The sequence below is a fragment of the Miniopterus schreibersii genome (genome assembly GCF_964146895.1).
Source record: "Miniopterus schreibersii genome assembly, chromosome: 2".
Taxonomy (NCBI): Eukaryota; Metazoa; Chordata; class Mammalia; order Chiroptera; family Miniopteridae; genus Miniopterus; species Miniopterus schreibersii.
In genome coordinates this window covers 147,345,262-147,353,075 of record NC_138102.1, presented here as the reverse complement: position 1 = coordinate 147,353,075, position 7,814 = coordinate 147,345,262, and positions in this window count along the sequence as shown.

The following is a 7,814-nucleotide window of genomic DNA, read 5'->3' as shown; positions in this document are numbered from 1 at the left end:
TCCCTCACGTTTACCTTACAGTCTGTTTCAAGACTGCACTAGTTTCTTTTATTACTCACTATTGTATGAGTTGAATTTTCCTGGACCGGCTATTTGCAAAGGTCCTGGTGAGGAGAGACCAGGATAATCTTTCATGATTTATAACTCAAAGATTCTCTTCTGCTTCCCACAAATAAAACACAACATTGTTGGTGATGTTTTGCTTAGCCCCAAACCACATTCAGCAAGTTTCTGCCACCAGCCTTGCTTACTTAATTTCTCAGACCCCTCCAAACAAGAAATATAACTTTTTCTCTTTACGGTAGGTGCTTTATCTTCAGAAAAAGCATTTTTTCCTGCTTTTGAGATCTGCTGTTGCTAAACTCTCTTCCCATCTTTTTCCCACTTCCTACCATGCAAATTTCCCAGGTCTTAGCTGGTCTTGGTAGCTCTCACATGTAACTTTGCTTATTATATTGTTTGCAGGTTTTAAAAAAAATTGTTTTCCTTATTGCTTTTGTATGATTTCCAGAGGGAAAAGCCCACTTGCACTGCCACATTCCTATCAAAAGTCACCTGAAGGTGTTTGGCAGAGACCTAAGTTTTAACTCATGTCTTAATAGACTTATTGTTTAGTTTATTCTCTTGGATGACATTAAACCAATTATAAAAACAATAACCAAGAACTTAAAATGCTGAGCTCTCCAATTTGTCTTACTAAACACATGTGAAATATCTCCCAATAGTTCCTACTAGAAATTCTATTCCACTACAATTACTAGATAAATTCAGCTGATTATCAAAATACTTTACTTGATTAGTCATCTAGAAAGTGACTGCATGATAAAATAAGCATTCAAACACTGCAGAAATAGGCAGAGAAAATTATAGCATAGCTCCCAGCTTTTCTTAGAGCCTTAAGACATGAAGAATACCTAGTAGAGCTAGATGAACTAGGAGGGGGTTATAAGTACAGGGATATATTTCACTGTGAAATTAGAGTAGGCATTGAAGTTGAGGGCTGGCTCCCAGTGAGTTTTCTTTTGGGAACACTAAGTAACCATCAGTACAAAGGTCACAGAAGTATCTTATGAAGCCAACCATTTATGACTTTTTGAGGCTATGGAACTGATCAAGTCAGTTGTCAAATGCAGAATGAGAGCACGGGGGCATGCACCAAAAAGAAAGAGAAAGTAAAGGAGAAACACACAAGGAAATAAATATAGGTAGCAATATGTCCAGACATATAATATTTTCTAATATTTTTTGTTTTTTAATAAAAGCCTTAAAATGCAGAATGATTAAAGGTAATGAGGACTTTTTCCTTCATAGTCCTCCCCCACCTCCATCTGGTTCTAGTGTTCTCCAAACTTTCCCCCTCACATGTAGAAAATACAATATGTATCACTCTAAAGTAGACTGGAGAGAATTTAGGGAGTATGAGTTGGTGAAAAAAAAATATTGCCCTTATATAATTATAAGAAAAATAAAATATAACTACTAGGGAAGGCATTATATTATATACTAGAATTTATATGAAGTTTTAAAATAAGAAATCCCTTCTCAAAGCATAATGCTTAATAATGGATTTTGTGTGTGAAATAAACACACTTCCTGGTCAAAACTTATAATTAAAAGAATAATAAGTAAAGTGTTTGTGACAGTGCCCGGAAAATAGTAAATGCTATATAACGTAGAAAATTTCTAAATCTTTTTTTTGTTGCTGTTAATTCTCACCTATGGGTATTTTTCCATTGATTTTTAGAGAGAGTGGAAGGGAGGGAAAGGAAGGGTGAGAGAGAGAGAGAGAAACACTGATATGAGAGAGACACATCGATTGGTTGTCTCCTGCATGCATCCCGATCGGGCCAGGAATGAACCTGCAACCCAGGTACATGACCTTGACTGGGAATTGAACCCGTGACTCTTTAGTGCAAAGGCTGACGCTCTATCACTAAGCCATACTGGTGAGGGCAAAAATTTTTAAATCTTTTTTACAATCATTCAAAGTTTATAGCACTTGAAATTATGTTTGAAAAAGCTAACAACTCTTTCTATTCTAGAACATTTCAATATTAAAACCCAAAACACAAATTTGAAAGAATATATGCACCCCTATGTTCATTATAGCATTATTTACAATAGCCAAGATATGGAAGCAACCCAAGTGCCCATCAATAGGCAAGTGGATAAAAAAGTTGTGGTACATATATACATGTACAATGGAATATTACTTGGCCATAAAAAATAATGGAATACTACCATTTTCAACAAAATGGGTGGACCAAAAGGGCATTATGCTATGTAGAATACGTCAGACAGGGAAACACAAATACATGTGATTTCTTGTATGTGGAATCTAAAGAACAAAATAAACAAACAAACCAGACACATAGATACAGAGAACAGACTGATGATTGTTAGAGGAAGGGGGTTTGGGAGGGCTGGTGATAAAGATGAAGGGATTGAGAAGTGCAAATGAGTCAGTTTGTTTATATTTAAACACATATTTGCCACTTTTCCTGTTCATCATTCATTCCTCCGCCCTACGCTTTGATTTGGATCCTTTACCTCCAGCCTGAAGAGTTTTGGTTTTTTGTTTGTCTGTTTTAATTTTCTCTAGTGAGTCACTACCTAGTTGCAAACTTTCTCAGTTATTTTAATATATTCTATCATTGCCCTAAGAGTTAGCTATCACTCTCATCATTCCTTGAGAATAATCTTTCTCTGGCTGCTGGTAAGCTCTTTCTTTTTATAACAATATAATTTCCTAAGGTATGATTGTTGTATCATTAAGCATTTTTAAACCTATTTATTATATGTCAGGCACTGGATGGATGCCTGAGGTATAAAAATGAATGCCCTTAAACAGTTAGTGTGGATGAGCCAGATATTGAATCAAACAAGTATAAGGTGATGTGGGCAATGAGATAGTAGAGGCATATACAAAGTGTTATGAGTGCACAGATTTCACAAACAAGACTTTTAACCTAAACGGAAAAGACATTCTACCAATGGGAATGAGAGGCTGAGGCTGTGTAACATGGAAAACTTGCTGTATTTGGGAAAGAGCAAATAGAGCTGAAAAAAAGGTATATTTTACAGAGAAAGTGGCAGATGAAGCCAGACTGTGCAGGTCTACATGTGCTATGTGTAGGGATTTGGACTTTAATTCCATAGCTACTGGGAAGCCACTGAAAATGTTATATGCCATAAACATAATGACAATCAGACTTCTACTTTTAGGAGGGTCACTGACATTAGTATACAAGAAAAAACTGGATAGAGTGAGGAATGGAGGCAGCCAGTTAGAAAATTATAATAATCAAAATGAGAGAGAATATGTACATAAAATACACAATCACCAATTGCTTCGCTATGAAATTAAAGTTTTCTCTTTCCTGCCTTGGAAGAATGTGCTTTGAATTCAGAATAACAGCTTCCCATATTTTATAACAGTTCCTAAATATATGAAAAGTGCATTGTTATTATTTACATATCATAAAATTACTAAATTTCCCGTAAGTTATTTCATGGAAAAAAATGTAACATAAATTAATTCCTTTTGAAAATCATATGCAAAACTACATCCATTTTATCATAACCTAAAGAAATTATAAAGGTTATTTATAGAAAGAGTCCTCCTCTTTCAGTCTTAGGAAAGAACACTAGTCCTTTATGGCCAGGAGTGGGGGTGGAAACAACAATCAACTAAGATTAAAACCCCACTGCAGTGAAAAATTCAGAGTCCTGACTTAACCAGTCCAAGAAAATGCCAGTAAGGCTTATCAGAAAAGGGTGACTTGGAAAAAAAGCATAAAGAGTTGAGTCCCTAACTCTCTCCACTCCCCCACACCATCCTGCTGCTCAAACACCCTCAGTTAAGCGGTGACCAGCTTTGATCTCTCCCCTTTTAAAAACAACCAAATAGCTCTTGTTTTGACTCCATGATAAAATTTCCTCCTTGTAACACGGATTTATTTCTATATTGGTAATTGATATTTATTAAAGAAACTGATAAAAGAAAAGAAATTTTAATGTCTTATATTTCGTAACATTTTTCAATATCTCTAAATTTAAATAATTTCATGGGTATCCTGACTTCTTTCCATGAGTAAAATTTTTCTTTAATAAGACAGGGTTTATGTACACAGGCAGAGTAAATTAGCTCCTGCCTCACAGTTGCTAAGAAAACGAATTGCTTAAGAAGATTAGAGTCATTTTCTTTACTTAAAGGTATTCCTGACAACCCACACTGAAATTACACAAGATTAACTCCATTAACACCATTTCCCATTCTTTAAACTAGTAGCTTTCTAGAAAGCAGCATTTAGACTGAGTAGTTCAAAGCATACCTTGAGAGGAGATCTCAAATGCTTAGAAATGCTAATGTAAGTATCCTTTAAGGATTCAGAATAAGGTTCTGAGAGGTCAAGTGACATGACTGATTCTATCCTGAGCCATAGTGAAATGGAAAAACACTGCTTGTTTTCTCTCTTTGCCATTTAGTCTGCGTTTTCTTTATGCAGATGGTATTTCAAATCAAGTGATAGCTTAAAGGATATAACACTGTAATCCCTTAAAGGCAGGGATATTACCTGATTTATGTTTGTTTTTCCTGACATCTTACAGAGTGCCTTTAACTTCGGGGCACTCAAATATGGGTTGATTATTATGCCATTTATTTGACGTTGCTTTGTGGTTTATCAAAAATTTGTAAAGCAGAGGGCTTAAAAATGAACACATTAAAACAGTACCATAAGATATCAAGCAATCTCTAAGCATCTTTCTGAATCTGAAAGCAAAGCACATAGCACAGGCACTAAAATTTAAACTACTTCCATTAACTTCATTAGTGCTATTGAAATGTACAATGCCTAAATTTCTCTCTCAAAGTATGCTGGCCTGAGCCACAAGAACCATTCTGAAAAAATGCAATCTTCATCCGCTTTACCTTACCCTCTGAACTTTAAGTATTCTTCAAGGTTTTTAATTGCAAAATTAATACACCGATGTATTCTTGTTTAAAAATCCAAACATTTCAGAATAAAGAAAAAAATGAAAAGTCCTATTTTCCTTACTCTCCATATTTTCCTCCAACCTCTTTTACTGTCCTGACATTAATGGGAGAAAGCTCTGCATTGTTAGACAGGGCTTCATTTTCTTTTTGGTGCCTTAATGGTAGTTCCCAGGTGGAAAATACTGAGGAACACTGACCTAGATCCTTCTTAAATATCTTAATTGGAATGAACTGCTGAATTCCAACATTTAGAAATATTTATTTCCACTTATCATTTAAAAAAATCTAAAAATGTGCTGAATTATAATTACTTTATGTTAAGACAGAGTAAGATCAGATCTCAAGGGAAAGTCATTAACCATTTGCTTGCAAAACTTTTCATCAGAGCGCACAGTGAGGTAATATTAATCATAATAACACTAACTGACTTTTACTGAGCATTAACTAGATACTAGACCCTATTAGAGTTTCATAATATTTTCTACAATAAAGTCCCTATCAGTGAAATTTTAAGATATGGCATCTGATCATTAGTACCTGTGTTCATAATATCTTGAATTTGTGCCCTGGCTGGTGTGGCTTTGTTGATTTGTCCTGTGCACCAAAGGGTTATCAGGTTTGATTCCCAGTCACAGCATGTGACCCAGTTTCGGCTTGATCCCCAGTAGGGGGCATGTAGGAGGCAGCCAATGGATGTTTCTCTCACTCTCCCTTCTCTCTAAAAATCAATATATATATATTTTTTAAATCTTGAATGTGTATATTTTTCATTATTTTGTTTGATGCAATACTGTCCTGTCTTGGACTGAGAAATGATTACTAACTTAACTTTAAACTTGAGCTCAGCACAACAGAGAATTTCAGTGGGTAAGTAAAGCCACAGACTAGTGCAGTGGTAGAGCCCCTCTCTGAGTTCAGGTACTCCCAGCCATGCCAGTATTTCCTAAACTTCAATCATTCTTGTACTACTGCTGCTATATCTACACTAGTATTTCCTTAATATCTTTAAATTGATTCCCTCTCTTTAAAATTAAAAGTATTTTTTTAAAAAACATCACATAAGTGGAAAACTTATATGAATTATTTGCAAGTAATTGGAAAAATAAATTCAATAAAACAAAGTGATCTTCTTAAAGTCTGGCTAGATATTGCTGCCTGCCAGTATTCCTCAGCCTGAGACCTGCACTGTCTCTGTTTAAAAGGTAAATCTGCAAGTGTTAGTGATATATGTAAACTAGTATTAATCAGCTTCCTCCTTGTCTTAAACAGAATGATTGGTTAAAGCACTGAAAGAGAACTGGGAAAAAAAGCAACTCTCTCATTGTACGTTTAAAATGCTTTTCTAATATTGTGCCAGGTAAAATTTCAAATAACTTCCTATTACCCATAATGATTTTGCCTGTGCTTGTGATATAAGACCCAAGATATTCTGAAAAATACTCCAAAATGATTTGGAAATTTCCTGAAGGATCAATCTCCTTTACTTTTATTTTGGTCTCAGAATCTCAAAAGGAATCTTGTTTCTTTCTGCTCCAATATACCAATTAATAAATGACAAGTAATATCAAGTTGGTATGAATGAAAGTTATTAACCAAAAAACTTAATTTTAGAAGGCAAATATTAGGTAGATGAAAACAGAACTCCTTTAGGAAGCATAATCAAGTTCAACCACATACTGTCTTGTTTGACCTTGAATAGTTCAGTAAATCACTATTTTCTCACCTGCAAAAAAAGGGAAAACACTACCTACCTACTAAAGGGTGGGTACATGAATTAAAATAAGAGAAATGCCTGGCACAACAGAGAATAAATGCTATTTGGATCAAAAGTTACATATGACTCTCAGCTTATTACAACTCGCAAAAATCCAAGTGTTTTATCTAAATAAAAAGACCTCCATTTGTTTTACCTTAGTAATCCTGAGGCACTATGGGATCAGTTTCAAATGCAACTTTGAAAATGAAAACTCATCCAAAGAGTATTCTTCTGAAAGCCTGAAATGCCCCAGAATTACTGCAAAAACCTGGTCATCATTTGGTCCAAAATATCTTAAAGTCATAAACTGGAAAAAAAAAAAAAAAAAAATGAACATGGCAAATGTTATTGGTATACAAAATAGTTCACATGTACAGTATCTGAATACATTTTATGATGGCTTGAAACAAGTTTAGTGACCCTTTCTTTAAACATGGTCAAAGTAATAAATAAGAAAGATATCTAAAATTATAGTGCCATCTACAGGCAAAAAATATAATATCAATGACAGCACATTTTAATGCTTTCACATTTTCTAACTCAATGTTTAAAAGAAAAGGATTTAGTAATCTTCATAATTCATTTTATGATCATATTTACAGAATATAATTTTTCATGAAATAAAGTAAAACGTTTTCTCTAAAATTTTTTACTATTTAATATATCATTTGATTTTCAATTAACATGAAAATAAAGATAATTTTTAAAATCCATGGACCTGCAATCTCCACTTTTTTTGTCTTACATTTATTTATTATTAAAGTATATAATGACAAACTAGGAACTTTTTAGTATTAAAAAAAATCCAAATATCCTATCAAAAATATCTTAACAAAATGGCATTTTTTCTTTCTTTCTTTCTTTCTTTCTTTCTTTCTTTCTTTCTTTCTCTTTTTCTTTCTTTCTTTCTTTCTTTCTTTCTTTCTTTCTTTCTTTTCTTTCTTTCTTTCTTTTTCTTTCTTTTTCTCTTTCCTTTCTTTCTTTCTTTCTCTTTCTTTCTCTCTTTCTTTCTTTCTCTCTTTCTTTCTCTCTCTCTCTTTCTTTCTTTCTTTCTTCCTT